The sequence below is a fragment of the Orycteropus afer genome, unplaced genomic scaffold (assembly GCF_000298275.1).
Source record: "Orycteropus afer afer isolate SDZICR_OR568_19922 unplaced genomic scaffold, OryAfe1.0 scaffold00416, whole genome shotgun sequence".
In the NCBI taxonomy this organism is placed as follows: domain Eukaryota; kingdom Metazoa; phylum Chordata; class Mammalia; order Tubulidentata; family Orycteropodidae; genus Orycteropus; species Orycteropus afer.
This window is the reverse complement of record NW_006922003.1, coordinates 1093561-1115894: the sequence shown is the minus strand read 5'-3', so window position 1 is coordinate 1115894 and position 22334 is coordinate 1093561.

Genomic DNA, 22334 nt, shown 5'->3' with positions numbered 1-22334 from the left:
TTACAGGAATAGCAAATAATCACTAAAATGTGTCATTCTAAAACATAATATGATTGTTAAGGTACATGATTCCAAAGAATGGTTACTAAGGTATGTTATTCTTAGGGCAAAACATTACTCCAGGGAAATAGGTTAGCAAACATTCTGCTGGGGCTGCGTTCCACCCCAGGAACACAAAGCTAGAGGCAAGCAAGCATTCAACTGTAAGAGAGGCCTTGTCTTCTCTTAGCTATTGTTAGAACATGTGTCTTGCAATCATGTCCTTTTGATGGTCTTTTTCTTAGTCTCCAACAATGTGGAAATTTAAAACATAAAACAATAATCTCCATAATTGGACCAAATATTGTGATAAATGGAGAAAAGATTGAAATTGTCAAAGAGTTCATTTTCCTTGGATACACAGTCAATTCTCATGGAAGCAGCAGTCAAGAAAGGAAACATCATGTTTCAGTGGCCAAATGTGCTACAAAAGACCGCCTTATTAAAGTGTTGAAGACCAAACATGTCACGTTGAAGACTAAGGTGTGCCTAACCAAAACCATCATCTTTTCAATAGGCCTATATGCATGTGAAAGCTTGACAACTGATAAGGAAAACCAAAGAAGAATCAATGCCTTTGAATTGTGGTGTTTATTAAGAATGCTGAAAATACCATGCAATGCCAGAAGAATGAACAAATCTATCCTGGAAGAAGTGTAGTTGGAATTTCCTTAGAAGCAAAAATGACTACGCTTTGTCTCACATATTTTGTTTATGTGGTCAGCAGGGACCATTCCCTGGAGAAGAATAGCATGCTTGATAAAGTAGAGGGTCAGAGAAAAAGGAAAGACCCTCAACAAGATAGATTGACACAGTGGTTGCAATGATAGGTTCCAGCATAGCAAGGATTTTGAAGATGTTGCAGGACATGGTAGTCTTTTATTCTGTAGTACATAGAGTCAGTGTAAGTCAGAATTGGCTTGATGGCATCTAACAACAAGCAATATTCTACAAAATGGTTCTTTTATTTTTGAATTTTAAAATGAATTTGTAAATTCCATAAAGAAATCTTTTGATAGTTATGAAAAATTATTTGTATTTATATCAGACCATTTTTCTTGATCATGCCAAGATAATTTATATTCATATATGCAAAATACAACATAATTTTAACATAGTCAAAGAAGCTATCCACTTTCGTCAGTCTTGTCATTAGTCAATGCAAGTCACCTGTTAGTGCATAATTTTAATAGGCTAGGAGAGGGAAAGACCTGTGCAAAGACCTGCAGTTGGAAAACCAGAAAGGAAGAACATGCTTGGCTGAATATCTCAAGGTGAAAGAACTGAGGAAAAAAATTAAGACTCAAATTACAATATTGAAAGATTCCATAGGCAATATGTTGAATGATGCAAAAAACATCAAAAGAAGATGGATGGGATACACAGAATCACTATGCCACCTTTCTGTTGGTGGCGTATGATCAAGAACCAAAGGTATTGAAGGAAGAAGTTGAAGCTGCACTGAAGGAACTGACAAAAAACAAGGCTCCAGGAATTGATAGAATACCCATTGACATGTTTCAACAAACGGTTGCTGCGCTGGAGGCCCACATTAGACTATGCAAAGAGATTTGGAAGACAGCTGCCTGGCCAACTGACTGGAAGAGATCTATATATGTACCCATTCCAAAGAAAGGTGATCCCATAGAATATACAAATTTTCAAAAAGTATCATTGACATCACACACAAGTGAAATCTTTTTTTTTCCTTTTTTTCTTTTTTTTTTTTGTGATTGTGATTTGGGTGAAAGTTTACAGAGCAAATTCACTTTCCATACAGCAGTTCACATACACTTTGTCTCCTGACATTGACTACAATTTACCACAATGCAACAGCTCCCCTCCCACTTCCTCTCAATAGTTACCTCTTCCCTGTGTCCATTCTTCCATGCACTCCTCCTCCCTGAGCTGTCTCTCTCTTCACAAACAGCCCTTCTTTCCCCCATGATTGTTCTCTCCAAGCAGTGTATCTAACTCAGGTAAATTTTCAACTCATATGCTAGTGTTTTGTTTGGCTGGAAGCCACAGGTGTGGATTCAATTCCAGACCTGAAGGGTGGCTAGGGGCCATAGTCTCAGTAGTTCCACCAGGCTCTAACAGAACAGCAAACCTGCTCCCCACCCCCTTTTTTTTCCCAAATGATTTTGAGTTTAGTTCCACATTGTTCTCCCTCTCTATCCAGGATCTCCTACATAGATTTTCCCTCCAAGAGGTTGACAGTAGTAGGTGGGCACCATCTAGTTCTTCTGGTCTCATAGTCATGTAGGCTACAGGTCTCAGGGTGTACTAGGACTAACTGTTTCCATGAATTGTTGGTTTTCTTCATTTTTCTTTGCTCCGGATGAGGAGAGACCCATAATTGCATCTAGATGGCTGCTTGCAAGCTTTTAAGATTCCAGTCTCTACTCACCAAAGTAGGAAGTGGAACAATGTTTTGTGTAGTATGTTATGCCAATTGACCTTGAGGTCCCCTGTGACTATGGTATTTAGCCCACAGATTCAACTACTTGGTCTCTCTGGGTAGCTGACTGTGACCAAGAAGTGACTACAAACTTGTCCCTTGTCAGCTCTACTATACACATGGGAATTCATACAGAGCATACAAATACACTTGTAGAACCATTGTCTGCCAGCCCTACACCTGGTCTTGGCTACACTCCCCACTTCATAGACATATCTAATTTTTCAGCCTGTACATCCATCTATCTACCCATATACCCATGTTTGCCGTCACTGTCAACACAGTACTGTATACGCAAAAGTGTTCATCTTTGTTGTCTGTACCTCCCATGTACCTCTTTATGTCTTCCTCCTCCTCAATGCCACCATATTGATCACTCACATTTGGTACATTGCCTTTCTCTTCACCCAAATCAATACTTATCTCTACCTATCTATCTAACAGTGTTCCCTCCCCTTCCCTCACACCCCTGGTAACCAACAAAGAAAATTTCCTTCAATTTATAAACCATTTCTTGACTTTTACAATAAAGGACTAATGCAATATTTGTCCTTCTGTGATTGACTTAATTTACTCAGCATAATGTCCTCCAAGTTCATCCCTGTTATTTGGTGTTTTGCAGAGTTTAGGTTATTCTTTAGGGTTGCATAGTATTCCATTTTGTGTATGTTCCATAGTTTGGTTATCCATTTCTCAGTTGATGGACACCTAGGTTGTTTCCATCTTTTGGCTATTGTAAATAGTGCTGCGATGAACATGGGTTTCATATGTCTGTTCTTGTCATGGATTTCACTTCTTTAGGATATACACATCTAGTAATGGAATGGCTGGGTCAAATGGTATTTCTAATTACAACTTTTTAAGGAATTGCCATACTGCTTTCCACAGTGGTTGTACCATTTTACAGTCCCACCAACAGTGTATGAGAGTCCCAAACTCTCTCCATCTTCACCAGCATTTGTTATGTTTTGTCTTGTTGAACTTTGCTACTAGTGCGAGAGAAAGATTGTATCTCGTTGTTTTGATTTACATCTCTCTAATGGCTAATGATCGTGAACATTTCTTCATATGTTTGTTGGCCACCTGAATATCCTCCCTGGTGAAGTGTCTATTTATGTCTTCTGCCCATTTTTAATTGGATTATTTGTCTTTTTGCTTTTGAGGTGTTGGAGTTTTCTATAAATTCTAGAGATAAGTCCCTTGTCAGATATGTCATTGCCAAATATTTTTTCCCAATCTGTACGTTCTCTTTTGACTCTTTTGGAGAAGTCTTTGGAAGCACATAAAAATTTAATTTTTAGAAGGTCCCAGTCATCTAGTTTCTCTTCTGCTGTTTGTACATTTTGGCTTAAGCTTGATAGTTTATTTATGCTGTATATTACGGCCCCTAAATTTGCCCCTAGTTTTTCCTTGAGGAATTTTATAGCTTTAGGTTTCACAGTTAAGTCTTTGATCCACCTGGAGTTAGTTTTTGTGTGTGAGGTACAGATCTTGTTTCATTTTTCTGCAAATGGATATCCAATTTTGCATCATTTATTAAGCAAACTTTCTCTTCCCCACTTAATGGATTTTGGTCCTTTGTCAAAGATCAGTTGACCATAGGTTAATGGATCTATTTCTGGGTTCTCAATTTTATTCCATTGTTCTATGTGTCTGTCATTGTACCAATACCAGGAAGTTTTGACTACTCTACAGTGGCTGTATAGTAGGTTTTGAGATCCAGCAGAGTGAGACCTCCTACTTTGTTCTTCTTCAATAGTGCTTTGCTTATCCGAGGTCTCTTTCCTTTCCATATAAAATTAGTGATTGCTTTTTCCATATCTCTAAAGAATGTTGACGGGATCTGGATTGGGATTGCATTGAATGTGTAGATTGTTTTGGGTAGAATTGGCATTTTCACAATACTCAATCTTCCTTTCCATGAGCATGGTTATGCTCTTCCATTTATGTAGATCTCCTTTGGTTTCTTGAAGTAGTTTTTTATAGTTTTCTTTGTACAGGTCTTTTATGTTCCCAGTAAGATTTTTTGCCAAGTATTTTATTTTTTTGGCAGCTATTGTAAATGGTATTCATTTCCTTATTTCTTTCTCAGGAATCTCTTTGCTCATGTAGAGGAATCCAACTGATTTTGGGATGTTGATCTTGTATCCCACCACGATGCTGAATCTGTCAGTAGATTTTTGACTGAGTCTCTTGGGTTATCTAGGTATAGGATTATAATATCAGCAAATAGGGATAGTTTGACTTCTTCCTTATCAATTTGGATGCCTTTGATTTCCTTTTCTACAAACAAGTAAAATCTTACTGAAGATAATTCTAAAACAGTTGCAGCAGTATATTGACAGAGAACTTCCAGAAATGCAAACTGGATTCAGAGTGGGACGTGGAGTGAGGGATATCATAGCTAACGTCAGATGGATTTTAGCTCAAAGCAAAGAATAGCAGAAAGATGTTTACTTGTGTTTTATTGACTGTGCAAAGGTATTTGATTTTGTGGATCATAACAAATTGTGGATAACATTGAGAAGAATGGGAATTCCAGAACTCTTAATTGTACTCATGAGTAACCTGTACATAGACCAGGAGGCTGGAACAGAACAAGGGGATACTACATGGTTTAAAATCAGGAATGGAGTGCATCAGGACTGTATCCTTTCACCACACTTATTCAATCTATATACTGAAGAAATAATCTGAGCAGATGAACTCTATGAAGAAGAACAAGGCATTAGGATTGGGAAAAGGTTCATTAACAACTTGAGATATGCAGATGACACGACTTTACTTGCTGAATGTGAGGATGAGTTGGAACATTTACTGATGAAAATTAAAGACTGCAGTCTACAGTATGGATTAAACCTCAATAAAAAGAAAGCAAAAATCCTCACAACTGGACCAATAAGCAGCATCACAATAGATGAAGAAAAACTGATGCTGTCAAAGACTCAATATTGCTTGGTTCTACAATCAACGCCAATGGAAGCAACAGGCAAGACATCAAAAGACGTATTGCATTGGGAAAATCTGTTGCAAAAGACTGCTTTCAAGTGCTGAAGAGCAAAGATGTCTCCTCGAAGACTAAGATGCACCTGACCCAAGCCATGGTATTTTCAATTGCCTCATATGCATGTGAGAGCTGGATAATGAATAAGGAAAACCAAAGCAGAGTTAATGCTTTTGAGTTGTGGTGTTGGCAAAGAATACTGAAAGTACTGTGCACTGCTAAAAGAACTAGCAAAGCTGTCCTGGAAGATGTGCAGCCGGAATGCTCCTTGGACATGAGAATGACCAGACTTCATCTCACCTACTTTAGTCATATTGTCAGAAGGGACCATTCTCTGGAGAAGGATGTCATGCTTGGTAAAGTGGAGGGTCAATGAAAGAGGAAAAGGCCCTCAACAAGATGGATTGACATGTGAATGCGACTGCAGTGATGGGTTCAGGTTTGTGAGGTTGGCACAGGAATGGGCAGTGTTTCATTCTGCTGTGCATAGGGTCACTGTGAGCTGGAGACAACTCTATGGCACCTAACAACAACAACAGGGGAAAGAAAGCATACCATGTACCTGGAGGGTGGAGAAATAGAAACATTTGAGAAGAGCACTAATGACTAACAGAATGTTTTCAGAAAAGATTGGAGATAAATTCATAAATTCATCTTCCATAAATTCATAAATTCATCACACTTCGATGATGAATCTACTATGCTAATATATTTATATGCATAATTAATATTCATGATTTTCTATAGAGAGAATCTAAGCTTCCATAAGGTTATGTAACTGAAAAGGTCACACAACATAAAGTAGCATTTCAACTCCATTCCCTTGGCTCTTCAGCCACTGCTCTCAACTCACTCCAAGAAATATCTCTTTTCAGACTACCACAATAGCCTCTAAACCAGATTAATTATAATTGCTGGGTATCTTCTCTTAAGTATAGCCACAGTGTTCTTCTCAAAATATACATCTTATCATACTACTTCATGGCCTAAAACTATTTAGCTGTTTGTCAATGCTTTCCAAGTTAAATGGCACAGTTCTCCAGACTGCCAGTTAGGCTTAAGACTTAGATAATAGCCAGAAGTTTGGGAGTTCACCTATCACCCTTACACTGGCTACAAATTCAGGGTCTTCCTACTACTTCTTCAGGATGCTAACAACAGGTTTAGGATCTTTAGTGTCCCTTATTGCTGACCTGCTATCTATAAGTTCTAGAAGATCTAGTGGTGCAGTGGGTAAGGCATTTGGTTACTAACCAGAAGGTTGGCAGTGCAAACCCACCAGCTGCTCTATGTGAGGAAGATGAGGTAATCTACTTCTGTGAAGATTTACAGCTTTGGAAACCCTGTGTGGGTTGCTTCAAGTCAGAATCAACCTAATGACAGTGGCTATCTATAAGTTCAGTAGTTCCCTCTACCTGTTCATGATACTAGCAGTAAACTCAGGGATTTCTAACCAGCCTCACTTCTGTTCTGCTGGCTCCTAATGCTCCCTCGATTTGATAATTCACTGGGATGACCCACAGAACACACAGAAAGTACTACATTTATGTTATGCTTTTATTATTTAAAAAAAAAAAAAAGAAAGAAAGCATACAAATAAAGTGATATATAGGGTGAAATCTGGAAGGGTTCCCAGTGTTTATCTTCCATGTCCCAAAGAAAACTTACCACATACATGGATGTCTTTCACCAACAAGGAAGACCAGGGAGGTTTCATATCCAAAGCCTTTAAAGGCTAAATTATATAGTCAAGAGTCATGTGGCATAGACATAATTGACATAATTGACATTAATTGACTGAGTCATGCTCCCAACTCTGAGGTCAGCTGATATCAGGCTTCTTGGTGGTCATTTTGGTCAAACCAGCCTCCTACTGTTTCCATAAACTTTCAGATGTTGTTTCAGGTCTTAGATAATAATGGGACATCAATCACTCAGAAATTTTCAAGGAAAAGTCAATATAAATCCCAGACTGCATTCTCAGGACCCTCTCCCAAGGGTAGACCAGGTTCTACTATGCATCCACATAGAATTGTATATTTTCCTTTCTATTATGTTATTATTTGATTAATATAGCTCTCTCACACTAGACACTATGCTTCTTAAGGGCAAGTGTTAGGCTGAAGTAAACCGAAGCCACCAATATGTCAGTTGGCAGCTTCCTCCAGGCGTCAGGCCCTGATGAGACAGCCTGATAAGACAACTGAAGTGACAGAACCTGCCCAGGCTGGAAAGTCCCATGTAATGACAAACTTCCTCCTGTCAAGCCCCCTCATGCTAATTAGGTGCACACCCATGCCAACAGCTAATTGGACCCTGTCATTTCCTTAGTGTCCCCTATTAGGTCCTTTCTGTGTCTATAAGAATCTATTCCCCCTGCCCAGCGGTGCGACTTCTCTGCCCTTGATGCTAGGGAATGAGAACCTTGCCCGGGAGTGCTAATAAACTGCTTCTCTGAAACAACTCCATGTCCTGGTGTCTCGACAGCTATGCATTACATTTGGTGCCGAAATCCGGGAAGAGAAGTAGAACTCGAGGGAATTCTTATTCCTCTTCTCCTTCCCCCCTCCAGACCAGGGTATTCTGGCCCCCTGCATCCACCACCAGTAAGTCACATCTTACCTTTTACTCAATGCCCACCAGAGGACGTATATTTTGTGTTCTGTTGTCCTCCATCCTGTGGGCCATTTTAATTTTTTGGCTCTGGGTGATGAACCTGTGCCTACTACCAGATAGTTTGAATTAGTTCTGTTGTAATCTGTCTGAGTCTGACTGAGAGGTTGTGTGAATGTTTCTGTGATGCTCCAAGATCTAGGTCGCGAAGTCTGAGTGGGCCCTCAGTTGATTTCTGTGTCAAGTCAGATTGGCACAACAGTGGGGCTCTGCCCTCTGCTCCGGGGTTTATATGGAGACAACTTAGTCAAAGACTCACTCAAATCCCCGAGAGGAGAGAGGACAACCAGGCATCTGACTGGTCCTTGGGACATGTCTCCAGTGTGATTACTTTTGGGGAATTGACTTGCCGGAGTCTGAGTGGGCCCTCAGATGATTTCTGTGTGAACTCATATTGGCACAACGGTGTGGCTCTGCCCTCTGCTCCGGGGTTTATATGGAGACACCTTAGCTAAAGACTCACTCAAATCCACGAGAGGGGAATGGACAACTGGGCATCTGACTGGTCCTCGGGACATGTCTCCAGTGTGATTATTTTCCTCTTTTAATATATCCTGTGTGATTACTTTTGGAGAGTTGACTTGCCCAAAGGTCTGAGTTTTGTTCCGGAGTTTTCTGCATCATTGGCACAGGGTTCCAGGAACCCCAGAAAATTGTGGTACCACGTCAGAAACTCCTCACGGTCTGGGAGTTTGGTTGCTCAGGGACACCTGACATCCTACCTCCCCTGAGGGTGTACCCCTCATTCGACTGTCTAGTGTCAGGTGGAGACGTCCACCTACGCAAAACACTCTGGTTGTCATAGGGTTCTGGTGGCCCTATCTGAAAAACTCAGAACCAACGGGTAATCAAAACTCCAAAATCAATCCAACAACCCTTCTGGGGTGTTTATTAACAAAACTTAAGACCTTGTTACTAGACCAGGACATCCATCCCAAATGCCTTATCTTTTACTCCACCATGGCATGGCCGCAGTACACACTGGACAATGGCTCTCGCTGGCCAGAGCACGGGACTTTTGACTTTAATATCGTTACAGACTTAAACAATTTTTGCCTATGCACAGGCAAATGGCTAGAAGTCCCCTATGTCCAAGCCTTCTTTTGTTTGCACTCCTGACCCTCATTATATACGAAATGTAATACCACCCAGATTTTCCTTGCCCATGAAAACCCTAAACCTCGCAAACCCACGCCTCTCTCCCCCTCTGAAACCAACCCAACAGTCTCCTCTTCCTCCTTTTCTGACCCACCAGAAAGCCTTTCCCCACCCCCCAGACTCCCTCCTTATGCTGCAGCACAACCCCCTCTCCCCCAGGTAGCACCATCCTCCCTTCCCCTTACCCCTATAGCTCCCTATCCTCCCGTCTCACCTGCCTCCCCAGACACTGCCTCCTCCTCTACCTCTCCCACACTTTCCTCTCCCATGAGCCACCACACTTGTTCCCAGCAACTTCTTTGTCCCTTACGTGAAGTAGCTGGGTCTGAAGAAATTGTATGCATCCATACCCCCTTCTCCCTGGCCGATTTGTCCCCAATTGAAAAACGCTTAGGCTCTTTTTCAAATGACCCTACCGCTTACATCAGAGTTCTGATACCTCTCTCAGACCTATGATTTAACTTGGCATGACATATATGTCATCCTCTCTTCTACCCTCCTCCCAGAAGAAAAAGATAGAGTTCTTAGTGCCGCCCGAGAACATGCTGACCAAACCCACCTAACAGATAACACCATGCCTGTTGGAGCAGACGTTGTTCCGGTACAAAACCCAGGCTGGGAGTACCAACCTGACACCCAGTCCAGATGGACTGGGAGATCCCACAGAGATAAAATGCTCTAATGCCTCCTGGCAGGCCTACAAGCTATCTCTCATAAAGCAATTAATTTTAACAAACTCCGGAAGAATACCCAACTTCCAGATGAGAACCCAGCTACCTTCCTGAACCGATTAACCAAAGCCCTTACCCAATTTACCCGTCTAGACCCCTCCTCTCCGGCTGGAGCCATGGTCCTAGCCACTCATTTCATAACCCAGTCAGCTCCTGACATTAGAAAGAAACTAAAGAAAGCTGAAGAGGGACCCCAAACTCCCATCAGAGACTTAGTAAATATGGCCTTTAAATTCTTTAACACCCAGGAGGAGAAAGTACAGGCAGATAGGGAAGCCAGAACCTGCCAGAAGGCCGCCTTGCAGGCCAATGCCTTGCTAGCAGCCCTGAGGCCAGCACATAGTGACAGAAGATCTCCTTCCTTGGTGGCTCCCCAATCCTGCTTCAAATGTGGTAAGGAAGGGCACTGGGCCAGATCCTGCCCTCAGACCCGACAGGCCCCTGGCCCCTGTCCAGCATGTGGTTTGAAAGGGCATTGGAAGAGTGACTGTCCCTCTGTGTCAAAGCACGGAGGGCCATCCTCCCCATCCACTAACCCGCTGTCGACAATCTTGGGCCTGGCCACTGACGACTGAAGGAGCCCAGATTCAACAACCCCGATCACTCTCGCTGAACCCAGGGTCACTATCAAGGTAGTGGGTAAGTTGATCTGTTTTTTGATTGATACAGGGGCTACCTACTCTGTACTCCCCTCCTTCTTGGGACCACGTTTCCCTTCCTCAGTCTCTGTTATGGGAATTAACGGGCAACCCTCAACCCTCCCATGACAGGACCCATCACCTGTTTAATAGATAACATAATTCTCTCACACTCATTTCTCATTATACCAACCTGCCCTACCCCCCTTTTGGGATGAGATTTCCTTGCAAGAAATCACTCTAACTTGGGCTCAGGATCACTCTGCCTCTCTCCTGCTATCACTAACTGATACCTCCCCGCAAGCACCAGCTTTCCCCATGTCCCCTGACCTTGTTGATCCATGCATATGGGATACCTCTTCCCCATCTATCACTTCTCATCACCCCCCTGTTATGGTACATTTAAAGGATCCCACATAGTTTCCATCCAAACCCCAATTTCTCATCTCTCGCATGCACCGACTCGGCCTGAAACCTCTTATACAGCACTTCTTATCTAAAGGACTCTTAATCCCCACCCAATCCTCATGCAATACCCCTATTTTATCATAAAAAAGCCTAATGGGTCCTACCAACTAGTCCAAGACCTTCATCTTATTAACAATACCATAGTTCCCCTGCATCCCATTGTCCCTAACCCTTATACCTTACTCTCCAATATTCCCCCTAATACCACTCATTTTTCTGTTTTAGACCTCAAGGACACCTTTTTCACAATCCCCTTAGACCCCAAGTGTTACAACCTTTTTGTCTTCACTTGGGAAGATCCCGACACTCACACCTCCTCCCAGCTCACATGGACAGTCCTCCCACAAGGATTCAGGGATAGTCCAACTCACTTAGGACAGGCACTGGCCAGAGACCTACTAGACTGCAACGTCCCCACATCTGTTCTCTTACAATATGTCAATGACCTTCTCCTATGTAGCCCCTCCTTAGAACATTCTACTACACACACTGCCACTCTTTTAAACTTCCTAGCAAAAAAGGGGTACCGGGTTTCACCCTCTAAAGTCCAGTTGTCTACTCCCTCTGTCATTTACCTTGACCTTAAACTAACACCCACCACCCAGGAACTCACCCTGAATAAAAAACAAGTAATATGAGACCTGCTACCCCCTACCTCTGCCGACCAAATCCTATCCTTCCTCGGACTATTTGGGTTCTTTAGACATTGGATCCTTAACTTTTCCCTTCTGGCTAAGCCCCTCTATGATGCAGCCAAGGACACACCCATTGGTCCCTTCAATCACCACAACTCATTAAGGCCGCCCTCACCACCCTGAAAAATCACCTTATACAATCTCCAACTCTTCATCTCCCCAATCCTACCAAACCTTTTTCTTTACTCACTGACAAGCACCAAGGGATGGCTCTGGGAGTTCTTACCCAACCTCATGGTCCCTTCCCCTCCCTGGTAGCCTACCTATCCAAACGTCTAGATCCCACAATATGAGGATGGCAACCCTCATAGAGCACTAGTGGCAGCGGCAGTTCTTACACAGGAAGCATTCATACTAACCCTCCACCGCCCTCTTCATGTATTTTCCTCACACAGAATAAAAGACCTTTTATCCCACTTTTCCCTTTCCCTCCTATCCCCATCTCGCCTCCAACTCTTTCACATTACTTTTATCAAGAACCCCAATGTTCATTTGGCCCAATCTCCACCCCTCAACCCAGCCACACCGCTACCAACCCATGACCCACTGCAGTCCCACTCTTGCACAGAAATTCTAGACACCTTACCTACTTCTCCTAACTCCTTATCTGACCGGCCCTTAACTCACCCAGATATCACCTTCTTTGTTGATGGCAGCTTGGCCGTAGACTTCCATGGATGACATAAAGCAGCATATGCCATTGTCACCCTGACATTGTAGAAACCAGCACCCTCCCTGAAGGCACCTCATCTCAGAAAGCCGAACTAGTCACCCTCACCAGGGCCTTACACTTAGCAAAGGGATGGGCGGCTAACATTTACATGGATTCCAAGTACTCATTTCTTATAGCACACTGTCATGACCCTATATGGGAACAACAAGGGTTTCTAACAGCCAAAGTTTCCCTCATAATTAACGCCAAACTCATTCTCCAACTCCTAAATGCCCTCCAACTACTGTCCAAAGTAGCTATCACACATTGTAAAGGACATCAAACTGACAGTTCCTTAGTCACCCAAGGCAACAACAAAGCAGATTCCACAGCTTGAAACCTCACCAGAGACTCTCTGAACCTACCAACCCCCATCCTGTTCCTCTCACTCCCCTCCATCCATCCGCAGTATACCCCTGAAGAATTGACACACTGGACAAAAAAAGGAGGGGCTCGCTCCCCCAAAGGATGGCTCTTCCTTCATAGCAGACTCATCCTTCCTGACTCACAAGTAGAGTCCCTTGTTCGTATGATTCATGATTCTTTCCACATAGGAACCAAAGCCTTGAAGCATTTCCTACAACCTCTTTTCATATCGCCTTTACTCAACACCTCTATTGAATCTGTCTGTTCCACCTGTACTGTTTGTATATCCACAAATCCACAGGGAAACCTTAAACCAACCTTCCCCACTCATCAGATGAGAGGGCACCTACCTGGTCAGGATTGGAAAATCGATTTCACTCATATGCTGTCTCACAAGTCTTTCAAATACCTTTTCACACTTATAGACACCCTAACCAGGTGGCTGGAAGCCCTCCCCACAAAGAATCAAACTGCAGCTACAGCAGCCAATATCTTAATAACTCACATCGTCCCTCAGTTTGGACTACCATCCTCCATACAGTCAGACAATGGGCCAGCTTTTGTTTCACAGATTACCCAACAAGTTTCCTCCTCCCTAGGGATCCACTGGCACCTCCATATCCCCTACTGACCTCAATCATCAGGTAAAATCGAAAGAGCCAATGACCTTATCAAAACTCACCTTACCAAACTCTCCTTAGAGCTCTGTAAATCTTGGATAGACCTCCTTCCATTTGCCTTAGCACGCATAAGAGCAACTCCCAAAGCACCAACCTTTCTCAGCCCTTTTGAACTAATGTACGGCAGACCTTTCCTCCTGAACCATAATTTACCCACACAACCTCCTTCCCTAGCTTCCTGTCTCCCGTACCTTTCTCTCCTTAGGCAGCTACTGCGAGAACACGCAGACAGTTATCTACCACAACCCTTAGGGACTGATCCTCTAGGACCACCAACAGCAACTCACCTATAACCTGGAGACACAGTGCTTCTGAAAACTTTACACCCAGAGCCACTGAAATCTCACTGGACTGGACCACATACTGTCATCTTGACCACCCCCACAGCAGTAAAACTCCTGGGTGATCCCTCGTGGCACCACCTCTCCCATATCAAAAGGGCCCAGACAAATCATGATTCCTATACATGCCAAATGCTGGGTCTGACTATGGTCCGTCTTAATCGGACCCCTCATCCTCCTGACCCTCACTAATACTGAACACACATCCAATCTCAATACTGAACTCCCACCCAACCACGTCTGGAGATTTACAGTCTGGGAGGGACAAAACTCCCCGCAACGTATTGGCCAGGCAGACTACCCACCAACAAATATGAAAGCACTAGAAATACCCATTTCCCCCAAATCAGTGTTCCCCAGTAATTTCCCCTATCTCTGTTTTACATACGACCAATCTGATCCCAAATGTAACCAAAGCTCCTCAACCTATGGGGGATGTTATTATTGGTCATGCAGAATACATAGTTCCGGAGATTATGCTGGAACATTTTTCACTAAAACCATGAGATTACACTTCCGCATCAGTGACCCCAAGAACATCAGGTGGGCAGATGGAGTTATAGGAAAACTATATTACAATGGCTTTACCACCTTACCTGCAGGAACCATCAGAATGGAACGAACAATCCACAGCCCCCACAACCTTACATGAGTTCTCACTTCCATTTCCCAAGAAGAACATAACCTACAGAAACAGATCCAAGGAGATCCCCAAACAGTTCTTGACCTGGCAGAGGTCCGGACCTCTCCAACACCTTCCTGGATACACATCATCCAACATTCCCTATCTCTCCTCAATTATACTCAGACTCTACCCAATGTTTCATATTGTTTCCTTTGCGCTTCACTCAAGCGACCCTCACTTGCAGCTGTACCTATCAATTTAACTCTACCACTATCTGCTCCCACCCCCAACTCTTCCTGCACCACCCCTCTACCGCACATACCCCTTTGGGCACTTAAAACCTTTAACAAAACACCACAGAATATTTCCATCACCTCTGCACCACCTGGCATTTTCTTTTGGTGTAATGGAACTTTAACTAAGTGTTTAAATTCCACCACTCCAGGTCCCTGCTTCACAGTAACCATAATACCCCAACTTACCCTCTATGAAAAATCCGAAGTCTCCTGACTATTACAAGAGACTAGAATCAAAAGGGCTGCCTTCATACCCATCATGATAGGTATTAGCCTAACCTCTGCAGTTGCAGCAGCAGGAATGGTGGGCGGGGCCTTGAGCCACAGCATATCGGCTCAAGACTTCCACGTTCGCCTTGAAATTGCACTTGAAACCACTGAAGACTCCTTAGCCTCCCTCCAGCGACAACTGACCTCTTTAGCCCAAGTTTCTTTTCAGAACCGGAGAGCCCTAGACCTCCTAACTGCAGCAGAAGGTGGAACTTGTATCTTCCTGGGAGAAGAATGTTGCTATTCTATAAATGAATCTGGACTAGTGGAACAGAATATTAACACATTAACTCAACTAAAAGAGGAACTACACAACCGACGCAATGCAGAAATTTCACTGTTTGGATGGTTCCAATCGCCACTGACTGCCTGGCTATTACCCCTTATCCGACCGCTTGTACTAATAACTCTCCTTTTCCTCTTTGCCCCTTGCCTCCTCAAGTTCCTCCGAAGCCGACTCGAAGAAATATCTTAGTTCACAGTGAATTAACTTCTCCTACACCCTTACAACAAGTTGCCAACTGACGACCCCAGCTTTTCAGGCTCCAACCTATGAAACCCCTCTCCCCCTCTCCAACCCTATTCAGCAGGAAGAAGCTAAGAGAATCACGTCACCCTTTATCCATTAAAAGAGGTTGGAATGTTATGCCGAAGTAAACCGAAGCCACCAATATGTCAGTTGGCAGCTTCCTCCAGGCGTCAGGCCCTGATGAGACAGCCTGATAAGACAACTGAAGTGACAGAACCCACCCAGGCTGGAAAGTCCCATGTAATGACAAACTTCCTCCTGTGAAGCCCTCTCATGCTAATTAGGTGCACACCCATGCCAACAGCTAATTGGACCCTGTCATTTTCTTAGTGTCCCCAATTAGGTTTTCTCTGTGTCTATAAGAATCTATTCCCCCTGCCCGGGAGTGCGACTTCTCTGGCCTTGATGCTAGGGCACATGAACCTCACCCAGGAGTGCTAATAAACTACTTCTCTGAAACAACTCCGTGTCCTGGTGTCTCGGCAGCTCTGCATTACAGCAAGAACTATGTTGTTGTTGTTATGTGCCGTCGAGTCGGCCCGACTCATAGCGACCCCTCCTTGGGTTTCCGAGGCAGTATCACTACGGAAGTACGATTGCCCAACCTTCCTTCCAAGGAGCGGCTGGTGGGTTTGAACCGCCAGCCATCTGGTTAGCAGTCAAATGCTTTAGCTATTATGCTACCAGAGCTCCTGCAAGAACTATATGGTGTCCTATTTGTCTCTGTCTAGAACATTCCTGGATGGCACAAATGGTTAATGTCCTCAGCTACTAACCAAAAGTCTTCAGATTTGAGTTCATGCAGAAGCCACTGGAAGAACGGGCTGGGGATCAACTTCCAAAAAATCTGCTCCGAAAACTCTGTGAACTGTAGTTCAACTCTGGCGCATATGTGATCACCATGAGTTGAAGTCAGCTTGGTAACGATTGGAAAAAAAAATCTATAAAATTTTGCTTAGCATGTAGTAGGTACTCAATAATCTTCTGTTAAAGAAGTAAGTGAACCAGAAATAGAAAATATATTGCAATGAATATCATTATACTCTGTTTGATACAGAATACTAACCCAGAATCACACAAATGAAGGTCAGTAGTAGTAAAAACAACAACAATAATATATATATATATATACACACACACACACACACACACACACACACATATATATATATATATATATATATATATATATATTTGTTAATTCAGTATTATGTGGAATAAAAACATATTTTTATTATTTCAAAGTCTTATCATTTTTAATTCATTATCATGTTTCATTGTTATGTAATTCATATAAATTAGATCCCTGTAAGTTACATAACAGTTGTTCTATAATAGCATTATATCGAGGGTTATTTGAATATAATTCCTTGGAAAAGAGAAGCTTTATATTATCTAAAATATTTTGCAATTGATTGGTTGGTTGGTTGGTTCATATTTGTGATGTGGTTGAAAGTCATTTAAATCAAAATTATTTTATTTTCTAGGTAAAAGCATAGTACTCTCTTGAGATCTATCATAAACTATTCAGAAATGGTTTGGGGGCTCAGAGTAGCTACCTCTGTGGGATGGGAATTGAAAAGTGTGAGAGAGGTTGAATTTTATTATTTCTGGTCATGATAAACTCCTTTGCATATTTTTCCTTAACTGTGCCACTGTCTCCTTAGTGTAGTCTTAATTAATGTTTTGGTTTGTTTTACTAGAGAAAAACTATAGGATAAAGAAAAGGAATATAGAGATCAAAGAGAAAAAGAACAACTAATATTTTCAAAAGATCAGAGCATTACAACATCACTGATTTGTTTTGTGTTAACAAAAAGTATTGTTTGATACAAATTGAATTATATGTGAAAAATAGAAATAGTGGTTACTGTTAAGATTCTCCAAACCAAACCCACTGCCCTTGAATCAATATTGACTCAAAGCAACCTTATAGGACAGTGTAGGACTGCCCCATAGGGATTTTAAGGCTGTAAAACTTTAAGGAAGCAGATTGTCTCATCTTTCTTCTGTAGAGCAGTTGGTGGGTTTGGATGTTTTGGTTAGCAGCTGAGCACTTTAACCAGTGTACCACAAGGGCTTCTATTAATAGGATGAGAGCTGTGTAATTTTCAAATAGGGTGATAAACTATGTCACCTATTTGAAATATGTATCTTTTTCTATATAATGACTTTATGGCAGTACAAGGTTTCAGATAGGTAGCTCTAAGGAGTAAAATTCTGTTTGTCTATCTAATTTTGATTTCAAAAGCAGACTAAAGTGATATGTGCATGTTACTTTGCTGTCTCTGACACCTCTCCGTATATACACTTCACAACAGTAGAAGGATATCAGAAAAGGAAACATCTTTTCATCATCTGTATCATCACTGCCACTACAAATGCTATGGGGAAAGAAAAAGGAAAAAAAAAATGTGGACTTCCACACACGAAGTCTTTATTTCCTAGACATTTACATTTTCTTCTGCTTTGCCTAGAAATAACAGATGGCTGGGTGGTGATTTGGGATGCTAATTAGACTTCAGTGTTTTTCAGCTAACCTTAGGTAGACACAGTCCTTTGAGGGCTGATTACTGCTATGCCATTTAAAAATGCTAGCAGATAACCATTAAACACCCTTTCATAATGAACTTTTTATAAACAATAAAACTATGATTAACTCTAGTATAATGAAGAAAAAAAAAAAAAAAAAAGACTCTATACCAGCAAGACAGTAATTAAATGCACTGTGGCATTTTAGAAGAGTGATTTTCAAGTTTTAACTGAGTTCAAGAGCTGATAGGCATACAACAAATGAGAGCTAGTAGTATTTTTAGGTGATTCATTGAAATCTCCCTAATACCAGGAAACAAAGAGAACCCCTGTGGAACTCAAAAGAGTCTTCTAGAGCAGAGTTTGAAAATGGGAAAATTGAGTCTAACTGAGTCATTATGAATAAAACATTGAAAGCTATAGGGAAAGAGAAAGCATATTACATTTGGATGTTTTAGATAAGATTTATGATTAAATTTATGGATATTTAATGATATGGTATACAAAAGAGCTTTTAAAAAATCCAATTGGGACATGCATGTTTCAAAAAAAAAAAACTTAACAATTGTAAATGCTATATATAGTCAAGGTGGTGGTGCACTGAATTACTTAGTATGGCTCTTCTAACCATGGTCTCTGTGACCCCCACTAGATGACTGGGTGGAACTATGTAAATATAAGGTGTTTGTGGCCCACTAAGGGGATTGGTTGTTGTTGTTGTCATGTTCCATGGCATGATAGTAATGTAAATAAGGTACATGGCACCTTTGTGTGGGTGAGACTATGGAAATAAGGTATATGGAACTCTAATGTGGGGATTGGTTAGTTTTGTCATTCTGCTAGGTTTAAAATGAGCCCTCCTAGAGGCAGACACAGTGATCTCATTCCTATCAAGAGAGAAGAGCTGCAGGTGGAGTGGAGTACATCCTTGGCCCTGAGGTCCTTGTGCTGGACCTCCTTGACAGAAAGAAGGTGGCAGTGGAACCATGAGGCACAAGGCAGAGTGGTAGGCTTGGCAGCTCATGGAGCAAAAAAGCTGAGTGTTTTTGGACAGGAGGCTTGCTGGTGGAATGGGTTGAACCTACATGCACTATGAGCAGAACTAAAAGAGCTTTGTTAATGCTTGCCCAAGCAGGGGAGAAGCCAGGCCAAGAAGCCAAGGGCCCAAGAGAGGCAAGCCCAAGGGCATGGCCAAGGGGAGGATATCCTGATTGAAGAATTGTTTCCTGAGCATTCCTGAACCTCAATTGTAACCTTTGTTTCCCTAATAAACCCCACAATCATGAGTATTGTCTGTTAGTTCCATGTGGTCATTGTAAGAAATTATCAAATTTAGCAGAGAAGTAGTGAGTGCTGTGGGAGAGATGATTGGTGTCAGAATTAGTAAAAAGGTTGAAAGGTGCCAGTATGTCTGACCTCTGCCTCATAGTAATCGGCCTTGGTCTGCTGATGGTGATTCTGTCTCCCTCTTTTGAAGTTAGAGGAGGTCCCAGGAGTATGCGCCCCCATGCCCTTTTTGCAAAGATTCATTAAATAACATTTTAATATTTTTTCATGTTACATATTTAATACCTTTAGAAAAACCAAATGTTGCTACATGTGAAAATCTAATAACTTCTGTACCCCATTTTTTTCTTTACTAAACATAAATAAACTTTTACCAAGGCTTGAGATAAAATTATTTAATATTTAATGTTGATCTCAGACCCGAGACAATAGGCACAATTTTTGCAGAACAACACAGCTCATAAATGTAGTATCTGAATCATTACTGAATTTATTACTAGTAAAAAATGATCTCAAATCTTCCACAAAAAATCTGTCCATCCAGGGTCAGGAGCAGAGCGACAGAGTGAAGAGTAACGTTTCTGCGTTAAAATATCTGGTTCAAATTCAGTTTCTACCATTTATTATCCTAAGATATTAGTCAAGTGCCTTAACTTGCTTTGACTTTAGTTTCCTCACAATACCTAATTCAGCAGAGCTTCTGTGAAAACTAGTAAAATTGTTCCCATTATGCATTTAGTAAACAGATTATTGTATTTACTGTATTTTTTGTTGTATTATTGTATTGTACTGTTGATAGTTGCCGTGAAGTCGATTCTGATCCATGGCCAAAGTTGTTACCTTTCAGAAGCAGACTGCCAACATTTTGGCCATTAGTCAAGTGCTTAAGCATTTGTGCCACCCAGGAACTCCTTCGTACATGGGAAATACTTTATGGATGATACTAGATACTATCATTATCATTATAGCATTTGGGAGGACCTAAAAGAGAGAAAAGTATGTGGTAATATAATAGACATTCAGAGAGTAAGAACAGGTCTGAAAGATAAAGTTTGTTACACCTTTTATGAAAATCACTCCTATGACTGACAAGCCCAGTTTCTGTTTGTTGTTGTTGCTTTTGCTCATTGTAAATTTAAACAACTTAGAAAAATATTTCTCTTGCTACAATTTTACTATGAAAACAAGGTTGCATTGGACACATTTGAGCTGAGTGTTTGTTATTAGGTGCTGTTAAGTCAGCTCCAACTCATAGTGACCCTGTGTACAACAGAACGAAACAATGCCCGGTCCTTTGCTACTCCGACAATCCTTGCTATACCCAAGCCCATCCTTGTAGCCACTGTGTCAATCCATCTCCTTGAAGAGCTTCCCCTTTGTCGTCGACCCTCCACTTTACCAAGCATGGTATCCTTCTTCAGGAAATGGTCCCTTCTGACAACATGACCAAGAAGTATTCCAGCTACACTTCTTCCAGGATGGATTTATTTGTTCTTCTGGAAATCCATGGTAATTTCACTATTCTTTGCGAACACCACAAGTCAAAAGCATCAACTCTTCTTCAGTCTTTCTTATTCATACTCCAGCTTCCACATGCATGTTATTTGTTGTTAGGTGCCATCCAGTTGTCTTTGACTCGTAGTGACTCTATGTCCAGCAGAATGGTCCCACACCAGCTCCGCGATCCCTGCTATACTTGAGCCTAATGTTGCAGCCACTGTGTCAATCCATCTCGTTGAGGGCCTTCCCCTCTTTCGTTGATCCTCCACCTTATCAAGCATGACATCCTTGTCTAGGGAATGATCCCTTCTGATAACATGACCAAAGTAGGTGAGATAAAGTCTGGCAATTCTTGCTTCCAAGGAGCATTTTGGCTGTACTTCCTTCAGGACAGATTCTTTAGATCTTTCAGCAGTCAATGGCACTTTCAGTACCACAACTCAAAAGCATCAACTTTTCTTTGGTCTTCCTTATTCATCATCCACCTCTCACATGCATATGAGGTGATTGAAAATACCATGGCTTGTGGCAGGTGCACCATAGCCCTCAAGGAGACAATTTTGCTCTTCAGCACTTGAAAGAGGTCCTTTGCAGCTGATTTGCCCAGTGCTATATATCGTCTGATATCCTGACTGCTGCTTCCATTGGCATCAATTGCAGAACCAAGCAAAGTGACGTCTTTGACAACATCAATCTTTTCTCCGTTTGTTGTGATGCTGCTTATAGGTCCAGTTGTGAGGATGTTTGTTTTCTTTATACTGAGATGTAATCTATACTGCAGACAGTATTCTTCAATCAACAGTATGTGCTTCAAGTCATCCTCACTTACATCAAGCAAATTTGTGTCCTCAGCATATTGCAGGTTGTAAATGATTCTTCCTCCAATCCTGATGCCACATTCTTATTCATATAGTCCAACTTCTTGCGTTATTTGCTCAGCATACAGATTGAATAAGTATGGTGAAAGGACACAATGCTGACACACTCCCTTCTTGATTTTAAACCATGCAGTATCCCCTTGCTCTGTTCCAATGACAGCCTCCTGGTCTATGTACAGGTTCCTCATGAGCACAATCAAGTGTTCTGGAATTCCCATTCTTCTCAATGTTATCCACAATTTGTTATGATCCGCACAATCAAATGCTTTTGTATAGTCAATAAAAACAAGTAAACATCTTTCTGGTATTCTTTACTCTGAGCCAGATCCATCTGACTGCAATGATATCCCCATTCCACGCCATCTTCTGAATCCAGCTTGCATTTCTGGAAGTTCTCTGTCAATATACTGCTGCAACCATTTTTGAATTATCTTCAGTAAGATTTTACTTG